Consider the following 22,028-nt stretch of genomic DNA (forward strand, 5'->3'; position numbering starts at 1 on the left):
TTTACTTTTACTTTAATGAAATGATCTGACTTATAATACAAAAATGGATGCTTTATGGAAAACAAACATAAGGGAATGAAGAATGCAGAGAGAGAATGAGTAGTTAGCCGACTACTGCAAAAATCCAATGAGATGATATTGGATCAAGAAGTTAATTATGGAAGTACTGAAAAGTGGTTGGATTCCAAAGATATTTTGAATGGACAGCTGAGTAGTTTTATTGGTGGATTGGTTGTGGCTTGTGGCAAATAAAATGGATTTAAACAAAAAGAACTATAGGATAATTCCAAGTTTTTGGCCAAAGCAGCTGAAAAGATGGCAATATTATTTACTAAGGTGGGAGAAACCACAAGAAATCAGGTTTTGTGTCAGAGGGTAGAATTCTTATCAGCTTCCAAGCTTTATTGCCTAGAACATTAAATAGGTGGTCTAAGATGTGGAAGTCATATTCATTTATGTGTGCTTCGAAATATCAATACAAAACTTATTTAAGTAGAAAACTATCTCTACCAATAATGTGTGTGTGCATGCACACATGTTACTGCAAATAAAACACACACACAACAATAACATAAAAGCATTTAGACTTGAAGAAGTTCTAGTTTTCACTTCAAAGAATAGATGACTTTCCCCCTGATTTGATTTTTCACATCTAGACCTTGGTGCTTGGTATGGACTGTCATTCAGATTCTTCTCACTTGTGACATCAAAATACTGAATATATGAACAAGTGCCAAAAATAAATGTTCTGCTTCCTTAACATTTTTCTCTTGGCTTGAGTTTTCTAGGGGAAAATAAACCAAGCTGCAAATAGCAGCTGCATTCTGACTGCCGAACTGTCACCAGACCAAAAACAAACTATGTAACAAGTTTGAGAATAGAGTAGTTCTTGCTCCGGTGGTTACACAAGGATGGCATAACAGCCCCAGGACACACATGAGCTCAAGGCCTATCATCGCATACCTGGGATGAAGGGTGTGCTTCTCTCCATTCTCAAAGACTCAAATAATGAATGTCCAGGCATCTCAACAATTTACCCCAGATTGTTTCCTTGCATTGAGAGACAGGGTAAGGCCAACTCTGAGGAGAATATAGTAACTGGAATATCTCTGATTCAGTCCATCTTATTCCTCCATTGTTATCCTCCTAATTACCTTCATTTTTTTCTCCACCAGTTACAGTTGTTGGTGACGATATGGGATCAATACACTATGAAATACAAACAGGAAATGTTGTCATACAATGCCTTTGCATAGAAAATAGATTGTAAAGATTGCAATATGAACACTTCACTTAGCCTTCTATGTGTAATCTCCAAGATAATTAAAACTAAAAATGGTTAAAATAGGTGACACTGAGGACATAAAATTATAGGTTAGAAGAGTTTTACTTTTCATGACAAGTCCTTTGGCACTACTGATTTTTAACATGTGCATCAACTGCTTCAATGGTGTATATTTTTAGGTAAATAAAAATGGAATTTTAAAATTTGATAATGTCAATTAAATAAGCACTCTTATCTATGAATAGCTAATTATACACATAGCTATATATAAAGTCAAGAATATAATGAGTTACTCTCATAGTGTCAATACACCATTAACAATTGCGAAAAAAACGTACATGGTGCACTTTAATGGGAATGTCCATATGTAATTATCTGCTGTTCTTTGATCTTTTATTCTAGGAGAACTAAGACTAATAGGTCAATAAATGTCTGTAGATTGAAAAAATTGAAAGGTTCTGAAACTAGGATTCAATCCTCATTAGAGACTCATTGGAAGGGCCAATTAAATTTTGGAAGGCACGAGAAATTTTTGTGATATCGCAAAGTTCATTTTTATGAAGTTTATTTTAAATTTAAAACTATGCTATAGTTAATACACTAGCATCTTTTATTTTACTGAAAATATACGCTTCTAATTTCTGTGTAAACCCTACTGCCAATCTGTTATTATATACCACAGAAGTAATATTTCTGGAGGAATCTGTGGGATATTTGTCACTAAAAATGTTACCCAGAATCTGAACAGCCTTCTCAAATTAGTGGCAGGCCTTATTGTGTCAGGTGGGCAGGGTCCTGCCTTTCAACATGCAAGAAATCAGCTTAATCCTCTTGTGGTGGCAAAGGCACAGCCATGTGCGATTTGGGTTCTTCAACTGAATGCACCCACGTAGGATTTGAGGGAGAGACATAAGTCCAGAAGGAATGGAAACGTCAATGTCATTAATTACTCAGTAACGGAGGTGTTCACATCCAAAGAGTCGTCTTGGTTGTTTTTCCTACTGCCTGTCCTCTCTTTCAGTTCCTGACAGTTCTCCAACCTTCCAGGCATTTTTGAAGGCGTTCAGATCTCCCTCCTAGGCCTTATTTTTTCTACTTAAGTTATCCAGAGTTGTTTTCAGTTGCTTACAACCAAGAAGCATTACTGATAAAATAATGTAATGATGACATACTAGAGTAAAATGAACTTACGTGCATGCAAGTTAATTATCAGTATAAGGACTTTAACAATTATTAGCTACAACTTGCATTTTGCAGGACAAGTAATAGGGGTATCAGAGCAAACAGAGTGACTAAAAATGATTTTTAAAAGAACACAACTGCTTTTTAAGGGAATTAGAAAATATTTAAGGTCTCACTGTGATGTTTGATTTTATGTGTCAACTTGACTGTGGTACAAGTCCCCAGACATTCATTCAAACATTATTCTGGGTATGTCTTTGAGGGTGCTTCTGGCTGAGATTAACACCTGAATTAGTAGACCCAGCAGAGTAGATTGCCCTCCCTATTGTGACTGGGCTTTGTCCAAGTGTAGGGGAGATGAATTGTCTGCCCATGGGGATGAGATGTAAAGGAGAAGTCCCAATTCACTTTTTCCTTTTGACTACTGAAGAATATAACTATGTAGAGCAGCCCTGACCGACTGAACTATAATGTGAGACACACAGGTAATTAAAACATTTCTGGCTGGGTGCAGTGGTCTAGAACCACTGTACTTTGGTCACTCACACCTGTAACCCCAGTATTTTGGGAGGCCGAGGCAGGCAGATCACTTGAGGCCAGGAGTTCGAGACCAGCCTAACCAACATGGAAAAACCCTGTGTCTACTAAAAAATATAAAAATTAACCGAGTGTGGTGGCTCATGTCTGTAATCCCAGCTACTTGGGATGCCAAGGCAGGAGAATTGCTTGAATCCAGGAGGTGGAAATTGCAGTCAGCCGAGATCGTGCCACTGCACTCCAGCCTGGGCAACAGAGCAAGACTGATGCAAAAAAATTCTAGTAGCCACATTTAAAGTAAAAAGAAACAGGTAATATGGAATTAATAATTTATTCAAACTAAGGTATTCAAAATGTGATCATTTCAATATGTAATACATGTAAAACTTTATTAATGAAATATTTTATGACAAAACAATTATATTCAATGTTCAAAATTCAATGATTATTTTTACAGTACATGTCAATTCGGGCTATCCACATTTCATATCCACTGTAGCCACATGCTGCTAAGGGCTACCATACTGGATGGCAGACCTAGTGCCACCAGGGAAAATAACAACGCTACTTTCAGATATTTTTCTCTTTCTTGCTTTAAGAAACTGATATTTGGCTAACAGAGAATCACTAAACCGCTTTTTTTTTTTTTTTGAGACAGAGTCTCACTCTGTCGCCCAGGCTGGAGTGCAGTGGCACAATCTCGATTCACTGCAATCTCCGCCTGCCGGGTTCACGCCATTCTCCTGCCTCAGCCTCCAGAGTAGCTGGGACTACAGACGCCCGCCACCACGCCCAGCTAATTTTTTGTGTGTTTTAGTAGTGACAGGGTTTTGCCGTGTTAGCCAGGATGGTCTCAGTCTCCTGACCTTGTGATCCGCCCACCTCGGCCTCCCAAAGTTCTGGGATTACAGGCGTGAGCCACCGCGCCTGGCCCAAAATCACTAAATGGCTTTTTAAATACCTTCAAACCACCAGTGAATAAGTTGTTGTAGAGCCTGTGACTTAGAATGAATACCTACAGCTATGAGAACTGTGGTTTCACCGCTCTGCCAACATTCTCTCTGCCTGAATTCCAGCCATGACCTGCAAACGGGCTCCATTTTCACATTTCCTAGAAATTCTTATCACCATGATGCAAACCAGTGACTTTTGATCATTTCATTTCTTTGTGTGTCATTCAGAGGGGTGGAAAGATGAGGAAAAGTCTGAACAGAATGTTTGTATAAAATTCTGTGGTCCAGTTTAGCCATTCACAATATGTAAATAGCCAAGGAGACATGTGTGTTCGTGTTTGTGTGCAATGTCTATAAATTATCAGTGGCTAAAGCTCCAAAGACAGTACAGACCATGAAGACAAGTAGAATCGTGATTGGAGAGAAATCCAATGGCTGGTTCACCAATCTGTCCCTGTGCCATTGGCTTTCTGTTAAGAAAATAGCTATGTGAATAACTCTTAAAGCTTTGTATTTACTTGGTTACATATGTATAAAAATGTGATTTTTGAATTGTCTGTGAGCACTGGTGAGCTAAATGTTAGATCAGACTAAGAGTACAGAGTGTGCTACAGAGAGCAGATATTCACAGCAATTCACCATCATTCTCTTGCTGCATGGTAGGTACTACCCTGGATATATCTCTACTCTGCTTCCTCTCTTCTCTTATCCTTCCTATTGGCACATGGATGTAATGAGATCTAAGTGAATATATGGAAATATGTGGGTATGAGCATGTGTGAAGGCACATGCTTTTTATGTATTTTTGTGTTTTTTAGCTTTACTGAGGTATAATTGATAAACAAAAATTGTATATATTTAAAGTGTACAACATGATGTTGTGATATATGTGTACATTGAGGAAGGATGGCCACAAACTAACATATTTATGGTAGGAATACTTAAGATCAACTCTGTTAGCAAATTTCACCTATAAAATACATTATTATTAATATGCCATTAGGTCTCTAGAACTTATTCATCTTATAACTGAAAGTTTGTACAATTTTACCAACATTTAACTATTTTCCCAACTCCAGCCCCTGGTAACCACTTTTCTGTCCTGTTTCTATGAGTTCAACTTTTTAAGATTCTGCACATAAGTAAGATCATGTAGTATTTATGTTTGTGTGTCTAGATTATTTCATTTAGCATAATGTCCTCCATGTTCAACTCTGTTGTTGCAAATGGCAGGATGTCTTTCTATTTTAAGACCAACCAATGTTCCATTGTACACACATGTACAATGGAATTGTAGAACACATCCCATGTGTCTTTATTCATTCATCTTTTAACAGACTCAGGTTGTTTCCATATCTTGGTTATTGTAAATAATATTGTAAAGAACCTGGGAGTGCAGATATATCTTCAAGATAGTGATATTATTTCCTTTGGGTATATACCAAGAAGTGGGATTACTGGATCATATGATAGTTGTATATTTAAAATTTAAAGGAACCTCTATACTAATTTCTATAACAGCTGCACAAATTTTCATTACCACCAAAGTGAAAAGGGCTCACTTTTCTCTGCATCTTAGACAACACTTGTTGTCTTTTGACCTTTTGATAGTAGCCATAATAACAAGTATGAAGTGATATCTCATTGTGGTTTTGATTTACATTTTACTGATGAGTGATGTTGAGCATTTCTTCATATAATATTGGTAATTTCTGTCTTGTTTAGAAAAATGTTTTTTTCAGATTCTTAGCCCATTTTTTAATCAGGCTATTTATTTTTTGCTGTTGAGTTGTATAAGTTCCTTACATATTTTTGTTATTAACTCATTATTGGATAAATGGTTCACAAATATTTTCTCCCATTCAGTAGGTTTCTTTTTCATTTCATTGATTGTTTCTTTGCTGTTCAGAAACTACTTTTCAGTTTGATGTGGTCCTACTTGTTTATTTTTGGCTTGATTGCTTGTGCTTTTGGTATCATATCCAAAAACTCACTGCTGAAACCAATGCATGGAGCTTTTCCTCTAAGTTTTCTCCTAAGAGTTTTAAGGTTTCAGGTATTATGGATAAGACTTTTATCCATTTTGTGTTGATCTTTGTGTACAGTATAAAATAAGAATTCAATTTTATTTTGTTTTGTTTTGTGTGGCTATTCAGTTTTCTCAACACTATTTACTGAAGAGATTATACATTTCCCATTGTGTATACTTGATGCCATATGCCTGTTTTTGTGCCAGTGATGTATTGTTTTACTATACCTTTGTAATATAATTTAAAATAAACAAGTCTGATGCCTCTGCTTTTGTTCTTCTTAATCAAGATTATTTTAGCTTTTTGAGATCTTTCATAATTTTAATTTGAAGATATATTTTTTCTATTTCTGTCAAAAATACTATCATAATTTTAATAAGTACTGCATTGATTTTGTTGATTATAAAGATTAGTATAAACATTTTGACAATATTGATTCTTCCAGTCTATGAACATGAGATATCTTTTCATTCATTTTTATCTTTTCCAATTTGTTTTATCAATGTTTACATTTTTCAGTGTACAAATCTTTCACCCCTTTGGTTAATTTACTCTTGTGCATTTTATTCTTTTTGATGCTTTTGTAAATGGGATAATTTTCTTAATTTTGGAGGGATAGAGTATAGAAACGCAACTAATTTTTGTGTTTTGATTTTTGTATCCTGCAACTTAGTGAATTCGTATGTTAGTTCTGTTTTTGGTAGAGTATTTAGGATTTCTATATATAAGAATGTGTCATCTGCAAACAAAAACAAGTTAACTTCTGACTTTCTGATTTGGGTGTCTTTTATTTCTTTTTCTTGCTTAATTGATCTGGTTATACTTCCTGTTGAATAGAGGTATCAAAAGTGGGAATCCTTGCCTTGTCCCTGATCTTAGAGAAAAAGCTTTCAAATTTTCACTGTTGTGTATGATGTTATCTCTGAGCTTATAATATATGACTTTTATTGTGTTGAGGCACATTTCTCCATAGCTAATTTGTTGACAGTTTCTATCCTGAAAGGATATTAAATTTTTTTGAAACGCTCTTTCTGCATTTATTGAGACAATCATATAATTTTTATATTTTATTCTGTTAATGTGGTGTATCACATTTGTTGATGCATAGCTTGAACCATCAGTGCTTCTTGGGGATAAACTCTGCTTGATTATGAATAATGATACCTTTACTATGCTGTTGAATTTGTTTGCTAGGATTTTGTTGAAGATTTTTTAAATCTATGTTAATCAGAAATATTCTCCTGTTATTTTCTTTTCCTAGTGTTCTTGTTTGGCTTTGGTATCGGTATCAGGGTAATATGGGTGTCGTAAAATATGTTTGGAAGTGTTTTATTCCCTTCATTTTTTGGAAGACTTTGAGAAAGATTGGTATTAATTTTTACTTAAATGTTTGGTAAAATTAGCCAGTGAAGTCATCAAGTCCTGGAATTTTCTTTGATGGAAGACTTTTGATTACTGATTCAATCTCCTTACTCATTATTAGTCTGTTCTGATTTTCTGTTTATGAGTCACTTTTAGTAGGGCATATGTTTCTAGGAATTTGGCTATTTTTCTAGGTTATCCAATTTGTTGGCATATAATTATTCCTAGTAATTTGTAATGATCCTTTGTATTTCTGTGGTATCGGTGTAATATATTCTCTTTCATTTTGAATTCTATGTATTTGAGTCTTCTTTTTTCTTAATCTTGATGAAGTTTTGTCAATGTCATTTATGTTTCAAAAGAATACCTCAGTTTTGTTTATATTTTTATAGTGTGTTTCAGTCTGTATTTCATTTATTTCTGCTCTGATCTTTGTTATTTACTTCCTTCTACTAACTTTCGGCTGAGTGTGTTCTTTTTCCTATTCCATGAGGTGTAATATTATTTATTTGAGATATTTCTTCCTTCTTAATGTAGGCATTTATTACTGTTCCCTCTTAGAAATACTTTTGTTGCATCCAATAACTTTTGTGTGTTGAATTTTATTTATCTCAAAATATTTTTAAGTTTCCCTTTTGATTTCTTTTTTGACTTCTTCATTGATGAGGATTGTGTTATTTAATTTCCACATATTTATATATTTTCTAATTTTTCTTGTTATTGATTTCTAGTTTTATACCATTATGTTTGGGAAAGATGCTTTTTATGATTTCAGTCTTCTTAAATTGTTAAGAGTTGTTTTGTGGCCTAATCTATGATTTATCCTGGGGAACGTTTTGTGTATGCTTGAGATAAATATGTATTCTACTGCTGTTGGATGTTATGTTCTGTGTATATCTGTTGGTTCCATTTAGTGTAAAGTATGGTTTAAGTCCAATGTTTTCTTACTGATTTTCCTGTCTGGATGATATATCCATTGTTAAAAGTGATGTATAGAAATCCTTTACAATTATTGCATTACTGTATTTTTCCTGTCAGGCATCTTAATATTTGCTTCATTTATTCATTTGCTCCTATTTTAGGTACATCTATATTTACAATTGTTATATCCTCTTGAGAAATGGACCCCTTTATTATTATATAACAGCCCTCTTTATCTCTTTTTCTACTTTTTGACTTAAAGTCTATTTTGTTTTCTGATATAAGTACAGCTACTCCTGCTCTCTTGGTTTCCATTTGCTTGGAAAATCTTTTCCCATTACTTCATTTTCAGCCTATGTGTGTCCTTATAGGGGAATTGAGTCTTTTTAAGGTCGTCATATAATTGGATCTTATTATTTTATCAATTCAGACACTGAATGTTTTTATTGGAGATTTTAATCTCTTTACATTATTGATAGGTATTACTGCCATTTTGATAATTGTTTTCTGGCTGCTTTGTAGATTCTTTGTTCTTTTCTTCCTCTCTTGCTCTCTTCCTTTTTAATCTTATCCTTCAATTATTTTCTCCTTATCTTTTGTGTATCTACTATAGATTTTTGCTTTGTAGTTACCGTAAGGCTTACATAAAACATTTTAGAGTTATAAAGAGCTATTTTAAGCTAATAGCTTTACTTCAATCATATATAAAAACTGCACTCACTCCCAATAGTACGCTTCTTAGATCACAATTTATATCTTTTTAGATTGTGTACCTATTGTTATCATAGCTATAATTATTTTTAATACATTTGTTTTTTAAGACAATATACTTTCCATTTCATGTGAGTTTTATACTTTCATATGTTTTTATGTTACAAGTTAGTGTCATTTTCTTTCAACTCTTTATCATTTTGTGTAAAACAGCTCTAGTAATGATAAACCTCCTCAGCTTGTGTTCGTTTGGAGAAGTCTTTATCTCCCTTTCATTTCTGAACAACAGTTTTGCTGGGTAAAGCATTTTTGGTTGGCAGTTTGTTATTCTTTTAGCACTTTACATATATCATCCTACTTTTCCTTGGCCTGCAAGGTTTCTGCTGATAAATCCACTGATAGCCTGATGGAATTTCCTTATATATCATTAGCCTCTTTTCTCTTGGTGCTTTCAAAATTCTCTCTTTATATTTGATTTGTGTGTGTGTGTGTTAGTAATCTTTTATTAGAGTTTGATTCTATGTCTTGGTAAAGTCTTCTTTGGATTGAAGCTTATTGGAAATCTTGGAGCTTCATATACCTAGATGCTCATACCTCTACCTACATTTCAGAAGTTTTCAGCCATTATTTTTCTAAATAAGCTTTCTAGCCCTTTCTGTTTTTCTTCTCTTTATTATACACCCATTATGCAAAAGTTAGCTGTAATGATGGTGTCCATAAATTTCATAGTCTTCCTTCATTCCTTTTCATTCTTTTTTTTCTCCTTTCACTGGATATGTTCAAATGATCTGCCTTTGAGTTCACAAATTCTTTTTGTTTGCTTGGTCAAGTCTGCTGCTAATGTTTTCTACTGCATTTTAAATTTCATTGACTGTCTTTTTCAGTTACAGAATTTTCTTTGGTTCTTTTTTATGATATCTATCTTTTTACTGAACTTCCAATTTTGTTTACATATTGCTTTTCCATTTTTATTGACTTGCCTATCTGTGTTCTCTTGTAGCTCACTGAGCTTCCATTGAACAATTATTTTGAATTCTCAGGCAATTTGTCTAACTCCATTTCTTTGGAAGTAGTAGAATATTTTTGTGTTCTTTTGGTGGTGTCTTGCTTTTGGAATTTTCTTGATCTGTGAGTCTTGTGTTGCTTTATTCACATTTAAAGAAGTCATCTCCTCCAGTTTTTACTGACTGACTACAGGAAAGAAATACCTTCACCAAACATCTCAGGAATTTCAAGGCTCTTTCAGATCTTTTCTATAGATGTGACTGCTCTACACGTCTTGTTTTCTATGAGGGAGAATTCTTAATACCGTATGCCTTCTCTTGAACCTTCAAAGCTGGTGCTGATACCCTCCTGTTGTTTTGGGGGTGGCACCCTAAAATACTCAAGTTTGCGTACTTTTTCCCAATCATGCAAAGTTGGGATGTCTGTACAAGCTGCTTGCAGTTGTCATTCACAAGGGTGTTTCTGATGAGCTGTCCTGGGTGAAAGAGTGAGGCACATTGAGCCTTTGAGGAGCCTGCTGGCCAGTTAGAAGGAGTTCACAGGTGACGCCTGCTAAGTGACTGATGGGTGGGCTTCCTGATGGAGTCTGTGGAGGGGTTAGTAGGGTCTGGAGTTTCACTTCTGTGCTCCCAGTCCCTCTCAACCATTCAAACATGTTGATTACTTCAGTATTTTGGGCAGGATGAGAAAAATATGGGCCTCTTGAGCAATACTCCAGGTAGCTGAAGGAGTCAGATGATCTCTCACTATGCTGTAACTTTCCCTTGTGGGAGAAACAGCAAACAAGTAGGGTGCCTCTCGGCACTGAGCGATGCTGTCTCAGGGGTGGAAAACTCCTTTCCTGCCATCTTGCTGACATCACCTCTATAGATACCTTTCAGATGTTTTGTTAAAAGCTTAGGCCGAGCGCGGTGGCTCACGCCTGTAATCCCAGCACTCTGGGAGGCCGAGGTGGGCGGATCACGAGGTCAGGAGATCGAGACCATGGTGAAACCCCATCTCTACTAAAATTAAAAAAAAATTAGCTAGGCACGGTGGCAGGCGCCTGTAGTCCTAGCTACTCGGGAGGCTGAGGCAGGAGAATGGCGTGAACCCGGGAGGAGGAGCTTACCGTGAGCCGGAGCTTACCGTGAGCCGAGATCGCGCCACTGCACTCCAGCCTGGGCTACAGAGCGAGACTCCGTCTCAAAAACAAACAAAAGAAAGTTTAATGATGAATAGGTACAGAAAATAAATGTACAAAATGTATATGAGATTCGTGTTCTGATGACATACATTAAAAAATATGTTATTTATTGCTTCATGTATTACTTCAACAAATATTAACTGCCAAATTTGTTTCAGGCTTGAATCAAAGATGCAGAATGCTGAGAATAAAGTGATAAGTGATGCGTAACCCTTACCCTTGGGGAAACAATATGTGTTTCTTTTAGCTAGACAGATGAAATTAATAAAACCTGGGGCATAAGATGAGTTATACTAAAGAGTTTAGCCTTTTCCCAAAGACTCTGGAAAGCAGATAGAGAATCTGGTTCATGTAATTACATGTTTATATAGGAAATATCACTCTGGTTTTAGGTAAAAATGAAGGGAGGGGAAAAAGAGTGAGAGTGAAGTGTGGAGATCAGAATGGAGTTGATACAGTCACGCTGGGCGCGGTGGCTCACTCCTGTAATCCCAGAACTTTGGGAGGCAGAGGCGGACAGATCACGAGGTCAGGGAATCGAGACTATCCTGGCTAACACAGTGAAACCCTGTCTCTATTAAACATACAAAAAAATTAGTTGGGCGTGGTGGCAGGCGCAGGCGCCTGTAGTTCCATCTACTCGGGAGGCTGAGGCAGGAGAATGGTGTGAACCTGGGAGGCGGAGCTTGCAGTGAGCCGAGATCGCGCTACTGCGCTCCAGCCTGGGTGACAAGCGAGACTCCGTCTCAAAAAGAAAAAAAAAAAAAAATGAAGTTGATACAGTTAAAGGTGGGATATGATAGCTCCCAAATCAGGGCTCATGACTATGAATTAAGGAAAGTAGATGCATTTTAGAAATATTTATGATGTGAACTTGCCTAATTTGGTTAGTAGATATTGCAGAGATAAGAAAGAAAAAAGAGATTTTAAAAAAGCTTTATAGCAAATTAATGGGACACCCAAGTTAAACATTTAACCGGTTTTTTATATACAGTCTTGAAACGTCCTAAAGATGAAAGTTTTCACTTGTCAGTTCATATATGTAGTATCATAATTAGTCAACTCATGTTATTGTGTTGATTTAGTATTTAATACTTTAAATAAGAAATATGAGGAAATAGCTCGTATTATGAAACTTTTTTCAACCTGCACAGAAAAGGTTTTGAAACCTAGTATATTAGCTATTGCTTAAAACAATACAATTTATTATCTCATGTTTTCTGTGTCATGAGTTGAAGAATAATCTAGTTTGGGTCCCGTTTAGGGTTTAACAAAGCTGCAATCAATATGTTAGCCAGAGTACTAGTCTCATCTAAGGCTCAGTTGAAGAAGGAACTTCCTTTAAGCTCATGTGATTGTTGGCAAAATTCAGTCTTCTTGCAGGTTATCGTACTGAGGGTTATGACTTTTTTACCAGCTGCTGGACAGAGGCCACCCTCAGTTGGTTGTCATGTAGCCCTCTCCATATTCTAACTCACAAGATGCTCCGACCTCCCGCCTGTGCGCCCCAGTGGCGCGAACCGGAGTGCGCCTGCGCGCGGGCCACAAGGAGCTTGCAGCCGGGAGCTGCGCGGCCGCGCTGAGAGTCACGTGGTGCGCCGGGAAGCCGCCCCGCCTCTTGGAGAGCTCACGGCCTCGCTCCGCTCCTTTCCTGGCGGGAGGCTCTGAGCCACCCGCAACTGTGCAGGGCGGCCAGGGGTAAGTGTCCACGAGGAGCGTCGCGCCCACCCGGACTGGTCCACGCTGGGGCGCAGGCCGTCAGAATGTCTTGCCCGGACCAGGGGACAAAATGGCGGCAGGGTGCGCCTCTTTAACTTTCACAGTACTTTATCACTCTTAAAACTTGAAGTTAGTTTCAGACTTGTTTATTTTTCACATTCTGTTAATTTGAAACTGACAAAAAGCAAGAAAACATTGGAAATACACCAGTGGCAGCTGGTTTCTTAAAAGCCAGCAAGGGAAATAGTGTCTTCTAGGAAGACAGCTGTTAAAATCTTACATGTCATAATTACATATAGCATGTCACTTTTGCTGTATTCTACAGGTTAAAACAAAGTCACAAGTCAGACCCACACTCACAGGGAGAAGATTATGCAAGAGCAAAAGCACGAGATGGAAACCATGGGGCCATCTTATAGTCTGTCTGCCGCAGAAAGATGATCACAAATCCTGTGAGTCTCTAGATTGTGTTTTTTCTATATATGCTCAAAGATTTAAGGATAAAATGATACCTAAACCAAAACAATATTATATTATACACATACCTTTCTTGTTTTAGCCTTACATGTTTGCTTTTCAGTATATCAAAAGTTGTGTTTGTAAACTTCAAATAAGTAATTATCCAGATATACTGACTCTCAGAAAATACAACATTATTTTCCAAAGCAGTGAAAATTGTGCTTTGCAGCTCTGGAGATGCTACTTTGAGCAAAAAAAAAATAAGCTTAGAAAAAAATGTGCCTAAGTATCAGGGTGTCTTGTAATTCAATTCAAATTCTTAAAGCTTCTGTCTATTCTAATATTCTTTGGTATAATCCCTGATGAGTATTCTGTGTATATGGTAACACAAACAGGCTTAAATTTGGGACAATTTTAATACTGACTGGTAAGAAACTTATAGAAGAGATGAAAGAGCTGTTCTTACTGTTGCTTGTTCATCTTTTCTCCTAAGTCTTATTGAGCAGAATGAGAAGAAAATAACTCCTAATACACATCACATAAGCAATGCATGTAGACTACGTATACTGTCATTCATAAAATTTGTCTCTAACAGCAGCTATGCCAAAGCTACCAATGTTGCAGCCCATTTAGTCTTCTGTAATGCTTTTCAGTCCTTAATTCACTTGGCCGTGTTCTTGCCTATCTAAGACCAGTTACAAAAGATAGTTTACTTTCATTTTTTCTCCTTTTCCCATAGTTTCACATCAGTTAGGTAGAGCAGCAACTCCCAAGTGTTCCTGTAATTATTTAGCACAGAATTCTAAGTATCTGGAAATGCAAAATCCTGCAATACTGTCCAATTGTTAATTTAATCACACATACACAAAAGAATTAAAACCTACAATGGTATTGCTAGCATGAGTGCTCCGAAATAAATTGGGCATGACTGTTGCCATCAAGGGGCATCCAATCTATTTTGAAAAATATATCTATGAAACAAAGCCTCATGTTCAAAGTGCTGTGAGACTAACAGTAACAGAAGAGCAATGGTAAAACTACTAACAACTTAGTATCAGGAACGGTATATACTTTTTACATGAATCATCTAGTTTAAAATTAGTCCCAATTCTGTGAGGACGAGTTCATTTTATTAGTTTTTTTATTGTGACTATTAAAAATTAACACAATTTTAGTGACTTAAAGCAGTATAAATTTATTATTTTACAATTCTGTAGATCCAGGTCTAGCACAGGTTTTACTGGGCTAAAATTGAGGTGTGGCCAGGGCTGTGTTTCTCTCTGGAGGCCCTAGGAGACAATGTCTTTCTTTGCCCATTTAGATTTTTGGCAGAATTCAGTTATATGTGGTTGTAAGACTGAGGTCTTCATTTCCTTACTTCTAGGAGCTACCCGCATTCTGTGATTCATGGCCTCTCTCTCCATCTTTAAAGCCACCTAGAGTTGGTCAAGTCTTTGTTTTGCATCTGACATATTCATCTGCCTTGTTCTTCTACTTTTAGAAACCCATGTGATTAGATTGTACCTACTTTAGTAATCAAAGATAATCTCATCTCAGGAAGATTTACTCTTGTCTACACAGTTCCTTTTGTGGTATAAGGCAGTATATTCACAGAAAATTAGGGTGTGGACATATTTGGTGCCCACTATCTACCAACACAGCAATCATTGTAGCCATTTAAAAGATGAGAAAAGTCATTTCCAAAGCTAAAAAGGACATTATTTAGACCCAGGGTGTATAATCTGTTTCAAGGCAATAGTTAGAATCCATAATGAGTAGAGCAGAGACACAGAGGTGGGGCTCTATGTGGGTGGGGATGCTTATCTTCTTCAAAGTTTAGTGATCACCATTTTTTGTTTTTGCAGTAAAAGTACTATAAACTGGACTGAAGGATATTTTATCCTCAACTAAGGGCACAGGTTATACATGGGTGGATAAACACTAGTCAAATTTCTCTGCTTTTATGTTCTCCAAAATCTGTTCTGTGGCCCATGCTATCATATTAATATATGCGTGCAATGACCTTTTCACATATTCAGACTCATCCATACCTTACTATCATGTTTAAGTATAATAGCAGTTATTTAATCTAACTTCTGTATACAAATGTCCTGAACAAACTGGTCTCTCAGTGTTTTTTTCTGTTATCTGTTGACTTGTGCCTTAGATGATCTTCCTTTTTCCTGCCTTTGTCCTTCCATTTACACCAGCTGAATTACATGTTTGTCAAGAATTGGTTCTGTTCTCTTCAAAACTGCTTTTGCTACTTGTAGTGGTTACTTCTTTTAATTAAATACCAAAAATATGATTAAATGAGTTTAAAGTAGAGGAAGTTTGTGGTTCAATTTAAAATGAAATTAGAAGCTTCAGAGAGACTCTAAAGAGTAGATTTAAAATCTCACGAAATTAGGTGTTGCGGAGATTACTGTAGAAGACCAGAAAAATATTTGGATGAATTTAGTCCTCAGAATGACCCAAAAAATGTCTCATTTTTCACTCGGTTTGAAATGATGTGGAACTGGGACTCTAAAGAGATGCGTTATGCATTATTTGGATCTTGAGAAAATTAGAGACACGGTATTGGATCACAGTCACAGAAAGGCCTTATATATTTTTCCAAACACTATTAGGGGATAAATATATACATTTATGAGTTTGAAGTTAAAATATTAAGTCGATATCATTATTATGGTTCAGGTTTTAGTTAAATTTTAAATGACATATAATATACAATTTACATACTATAAAATTACCCTTTAAAGTATACAATTTATTTTTAATATATTTATAAAGCTGTCAACTACTGTTAGAAGAGCCATTCCTTGATCCTCTCCTCCAGCTACTGGCAACCACTAATCTACTTTGTGTCTCAGTGGGATTGTATATTCTGGGCATTTCATATAAATTTGAATCACACAATATGTAGCCTTTTGTGGTTGGTTTCTTTCACTTAGCATGTTTTCAAGGTTTGTACACGTTCTTACATGAATCAGTAGTGCATTCCTTTTTATGGCTGAATAATATTTAATTTATGGATATAACAAATTTTGTTTATTCATCAGTTGATAGACATGGAATTTTTCACTTTTTGGCAATTATGAACAATGCTGTGCGGAATATTCATGTACGAGCTTTTGCATGGACAAATATTTTCAGTTCTCTTGGGGGCATACCTAGGAGTAAAATTGCTGAGTGATATGGCAATTCTATATTTAACTTTCTAAAGCAATATCTGCTTTCCAAAGGAGAATTGCATATTTTACATTCACACAAGCACCATATCAGGGATCTGATTTCTCTACATCCTTGCCAACACTTTTTGTTTTCTGCCTTTTAAAATTATAGCCATCTAGGAGAATGTCAAGTGGTATGTCACTGAGGTTTTAACTTGCATTTCACTAACGACTATTGATTTTGAAGATTTTTAAACATTGGTCACATATATGTCTTCTTTGAAGAAATGTCCACTGAAATCCTTTGCTTCTCCTTGTTTTTGTGCCATTTGTGAATGTTCTTTTTTATTTTTTAATTGACAAAACATGTATTTGTTGTGTATCATATGATGTTTTGAAATACATTTACATTGTAGAATGGTTTAAAATGTTCTTAAATGGAATGAGTTGCATTGGGAATAAATGAGTTGTCAGTCAACAAATTAAGCACATGCTGAATGAGCATCTATATGGCCTTTACAAATATATATAGCAAATGATTCATGATTGTCCAACAATGTGTATGTAAGTTGCATGAGCTATGATCTGATGACACTCATGTCTTTGCTACAGTTCTCTTGTGAAACCCTGATTCACTGAAGATATAAATCTCCTTGAAAAAGTCCTTTGCCCATTTTTAATTATCTCATTTTGTGTGTTATCTTTTCACTTTTTTGATAATATCCTTTAAAATACAAAAGTTTTGAAGTTTATAAAGTTTAATTTGTCTGTTTTTCTTTGGTTGCTTGTGCTTTTGCTGTCAAATGTAGGTAAATCATTGCTTAATCTAAGGTCACCAAAATATACAATTATGTTTTTAAGAATTTTACAGTTTTTACTCTTATATTTAGGATTTGGGTTTTTGATTCACTTGAGTTAATTTTTATAGATGATGATGCAGCACAAGCAAGCCCCGACTTTTGGGTTCAGCCCAGAAGGGTTCTTGGCTTTGCACAGGAAAGAATTCAAGGGTGAGTCAGTGCTATTAGCAATCTCTTATAGAATGGTAGGTACTGTTCTTTGTAGAGCATGCCTAACTGATAGGCAGTGGACCCAGAGTCACCAACTTATGGGCTCTTGGCAACTGTATTTATACTCCCTTACATTCACTTTCAATTTCATGGATGGGTGAGTCAATGCAAATTGATGGGACAGTTTATTTATAACTTTCTAGGAAAGGGGTGGTAACTTCTGGGTGGTTGCCATCGTACTTGTAAACTGTCATGGCGTTGGTGGGAGTATCCCAGGCCAATGAGCAATGAGGGCAACTAGGGATCACTTTCATCGCCATCTGCTGGTTCCTGCTAATTTCTTCACGTTATCCTGTTTGGGCCAGATCCTGTTTTGATCAGCAGGGCTGTGACCAGAAAACAAGTCGTGCCAGTCTCTTACCTCATTATATGGTCGAGTTCTGCAATCTTTTTTTTTTTTTCGCATGTTGATATCCAGTTATCCCAGCCCATTTATAGAACGGATTATTCTTCTCTACTTGAAGTTTTGACATCTTTGTTGAAAATTAACTGATCATAAATGTATGTCTTTATTTCAGGATTCTCAATTCTATTCCATGGATCTGTATGTCTGTCCTCATGTTGGTACAAAACAGTCTTGATTACTGTAGCTGTGTATTAAGTTTTGAAATTGGAAAGTGTGAGTCCTCTGACTTTGTTTTTCATTTTGAGTACTATTGTGACTATTCAGGGTCCCTTGCATTTCCATTTAAATTTTAAGATCACCTTATTTTGCATAAAAGGCAACTGAGATTTTGATAGTGATTCCATTGAATCTGTAGATCATTTTTGGAAATATTTCCATCTTTAAAAGATTGTCTTCCAATCTATAAATGTGAGATGTCTTTACATTTATTTGTATTTTTGTAAATTAATTTCAAAAACTTTTGCAGTTTTTAGTGTACTCATCTTACACTTTTTGGTTATATTTATTCCTAGGTGTGCCATTCATGTTGTGCTAGTGAAAATGGAATTGATTTCTTAAATTCATGTCCAGATTGTTTATTGCTAGTCTTTAGAAATACAACTGATTTTTATGTATTGATTTTGTATCCTTCAAACATTAGAAACTGAGTTTCTAATAACTCAGTTACTGCCTCTAATTTTTTATAGATTCCTTAGGATTTTATCTCTGAAAGATCATGTCATCTGCAAATAGAGGTAGTTTCATTCTTCCTTTCAAATATTATTACCTTGTTTCTTTTTCTTGCCTAAATGCCATAACTGGATCCTGTAGTACCATGTTGAATATAATGGATGAAAGCTGACATTCTTGTCTTGTTCCTGATATTAGGAGGAAAACTTTCAGTCACTAATCACTGAGAATGAAGTTAGCATTGAGCTTTTCATAGATGTCCTTTGTCAGGCTCCTTCCTATTGCCAATAGGTTTTTCTTTTTAATTATGAAAGGGTTTGAATTTTGTCATACGTTTATTTTCTGTCTACTGGGATGGTCATATGGTTTTCATCCTATGGTATTTGTTGATTTTTACGTGATATACCAACCATGCATTCCTCAGAGAAATCCCACTCATTCATTGTGCTTAATCCTTCATATGTTACTATACCTGTACTAGTATTTTGATGAGAATTTTTGCACCAGTGTTCATGAGGGAAATTGGTGTGGTGTGTGTGTGTGTGTTGGGGAGTGGGGCTCTTTGATTTTGTTTTCAGGATAATACTGGCCTCATAGAATGAGTTGTGAAGTGTCTCTCTCTCTCTCCTCTTCTATTTTTTTGGAGGAGTCTGTAGAAGATTGTTGTTGATTCTTCTTTAAACATTTGGTAGAATTCACCAGTGAAGCCATCTGGTCCTGTGCTTTTTCTTATAGGAAGTTTTTCACTGTTAATTCAGTCTTTTTTCTTGTTATAGGTCTGTTCCAATTTTATAATTTTTTTCCTGTTTCTTTTTTTGAGTCTATTGTTTCTGTCATTTTGAGGATTTGACCATTTCATTTAGGTTATCTAATTTGTTGCTATATGATTGTTTATAGTATTCCTTTACAATACTTTTAATTTCTAATATAAGTAAAATATAAGTAAAAATACCTCCTCTTTTATTTCTGATTTTAGTAACTTGCATCTTCTATCTTTGTTTCTTTATCAGTCTTATAGGTTGTCAATTTGGTTTGATCTTTTCAAAGAACCTACTTTTGGTTTTGGTTATTTTCCCTACTCTTGTTCATTTATTACCACTGTAATCTTTATTTTTTCCTTTCTTCTCTTTACTTTGGCTTTAGTTTCCTCTTACTCTAGTTACTGAAGAAGGTGCAAAGTTAGGTTATTAGTTTGAAAATGTCTTATTTTTTTAAGAGAAGTTTAGAGCTATAAATTTGCTTATAAGTATTGTTTTAGGTGCATTTCATGTATTTTAATATGTTGTGTTTTCCTTCACTTATTTCCAAGTCTTTTCTAATTTACCTGGGATTTCTTCTTGACCTATTGGCTATTGAATAGTGTATTGTTAATTTCCACATTTTTGTGAGTTTTCCGTATTTCATTGTTACTGATATCTAATTTAATTGCATTATAGCCAGAACACATACTTTGTATGATTTGAATGTTTTTAAATTTATTGGACTTTGTTTTAAGGACTACCATAGGGCCTAATCTGGAGTCTGTTCTGTTGGGTGGAGTATTTTATAGATGTTAGTTTCAGTTCATTTATAGTGTTGTTTAGATGTTGTATTTCCTTCTTGAATTTCTTTCCAGTTTTTTAATTTATTCTTTAAAGGGGGGTTGATTTTTGCAGCTGTTAAGGTTGACATGTCTCTTCTTCAAATCTGCAGTTTTTCTTTATGTATATTGAGCTCTAATGTTTGATTATTATATGTTTTTAATAGTTATATTTTCTAGATGAATTAACCTCTTATTATAAAATCACCTTTGTATCTAATAACAATGTTTTGCCTTATAGTCTATATTGTCTGATGTTAGTATAGCCACACCAGTTCTCTTACTATTGTTTGCATAGTATTTCTTTTTCCATCCTTTTAATTTTAACCTGTTTGTGTCTTTGAATACAAAGTGTATCTTTTGTAGACAGGTTATAGTTGACTCATGTTTTTTATCCATTCTTCCAGTCTCTACTTTTAATTTGAGGGCTTACTCCATTATTATGTAATGCAATTACTGATAAGACAGGACTCACATCTGCCATATTTGTGTTTCTTTTATGTACTCCTTACGTATTTTTTAGTTCCATTAAATTACTGTCTTCTTTTGTTAGGTACTTAGAGCATACCATTTAATTCATTTGTCATTTCTTTTAATATGGTTTTGAGTTTTTTTAGTGATTGCTCTGAGGATCACAATTAACATTTAACTTATAAAAATCTAGTTGAGATAATATCAACCCAATTTCAATAGTATACAAGAACTTTGCTCTCATAAAGCTCATTCCCTACTCTTTCAGTGTACTATTTTGTCACACAAATTGCACCTTTATATATTGTACGTCCATCAACATAGACTTATAAATACTGTTTTATACAGTTATCTTTTAAATCCCTTATGAGGAAAAAATTAGTTAATAACAAAATACATTTATATTCTCTTTTCTATTTACCTGTAAAGTTACTTTTCCCGTGCTTTTAATTTCTTTCGTTGAATTCAAGTTATTCTCTAGCCTCCTTTTATTTCAGCCTTAAATAATCTCTGTAGAATTTCTTGTAAAGAACTACTGCTAGTGATTTTTATAGTTTTTTCTTGCCCATTTAAAATAAATGTTGACAGGCTTTCCCCCCACTTCTTTTTATTACCTTGCCACTTATCTGTTCATCAACCCTGGACATTTGTCCTGTAAGGTTTTCCATGGTTTGGACTTCACTTGTTATGTACTAATGCTGTGGTTTAACGTGTTTTTTATCCTTGCTATTTCTTTAAATACTTGGTGCTGGATCTCAGGCTTCAACAGGCTCATGTTCCATTCCATTGGAAAGACTGTAGGTGGTATTGTGTTCTTTAATCAGGAGGTACGTGATATCTAGTTGCCTCACTCTTTGTTATATTAGCAGCAGAATGCTCAATGATTAGATTCATTAATTATTTTTGAAAAATTACAGCATTTAAATTCTGTCAGATTTTTTCTTTTTAATTTGCTGTGATGTTTTATAAGAAGACACTTTTTATGGGCTACTCTTTGATTAATTACCTAATGGTACTTCCTATAGACGAGGCAGGATAAATGCTTGATACTTTCCCTTTATTTACCATTTTTTATGCTATGATTCAGTTTCCTGTTGTCCTCAAAGAATATTCTTTTTCTTAAATTTGTTTGCTTGTTACTATGTTGTGGTTGTTATTATTTTTGGTACTCTAGAAACCAGAAATATAAAATTGGACAGAATTAGAGTCCATGCCTTTGAAACCCCTGCAACCTGTATTCAGATTAAGCCACATTTTGAAGCTATTTAGGAAAAATCACATAAAAAATGAGATCTTCTCTCTGATTGTAT

The 22,028-nt window shown here is 35.1% G+C and overlaps 1 long non-coding RNA gene across 6 annotated transcripts in view; it reads left to right on the top strand.

The window, feature by feature from the left end:
• Positions 1-22,028, top strand: part of LOC109023603 (uncharacterized) — a 480,000-nt gene that overhangs the window by 41,875 nt on the left and 416,097 nt on the right. For 5 of the 6 annotated variants that reach the window (XR_010131592.1, XR_010131593.1, XR_010131591.1 and 2 more), the window contains exons 1-2: positions 12,719-12,870; positions 13,217-13,343. This is a non-coding gene — a long non-coding RNA (uncharacterized lncRNA). Of the gene's footprint in view, positions 1-12,718; positions 12,871-13,216; positions 13,344-22,028 lie in introns of those variants that run through there. The other variant, XR_008672812.2, reaches the window with a different exon arrangement.

Source organism: Gorilla gorilla, chromosome 18, assembly GCF_029281585.2.
Source record: "Gorilla gorilla gorilla isolate KB3781 chromosome 18, NHGRI_mGorGor1-v2.1_pri, whole genome shotgun sequence".
Lineage (NCBI taxonomy): Eukaryota > Metazoa > Chordata > Mammalia > Primates > Hominidae > Gorilla > Gorilla gorilla.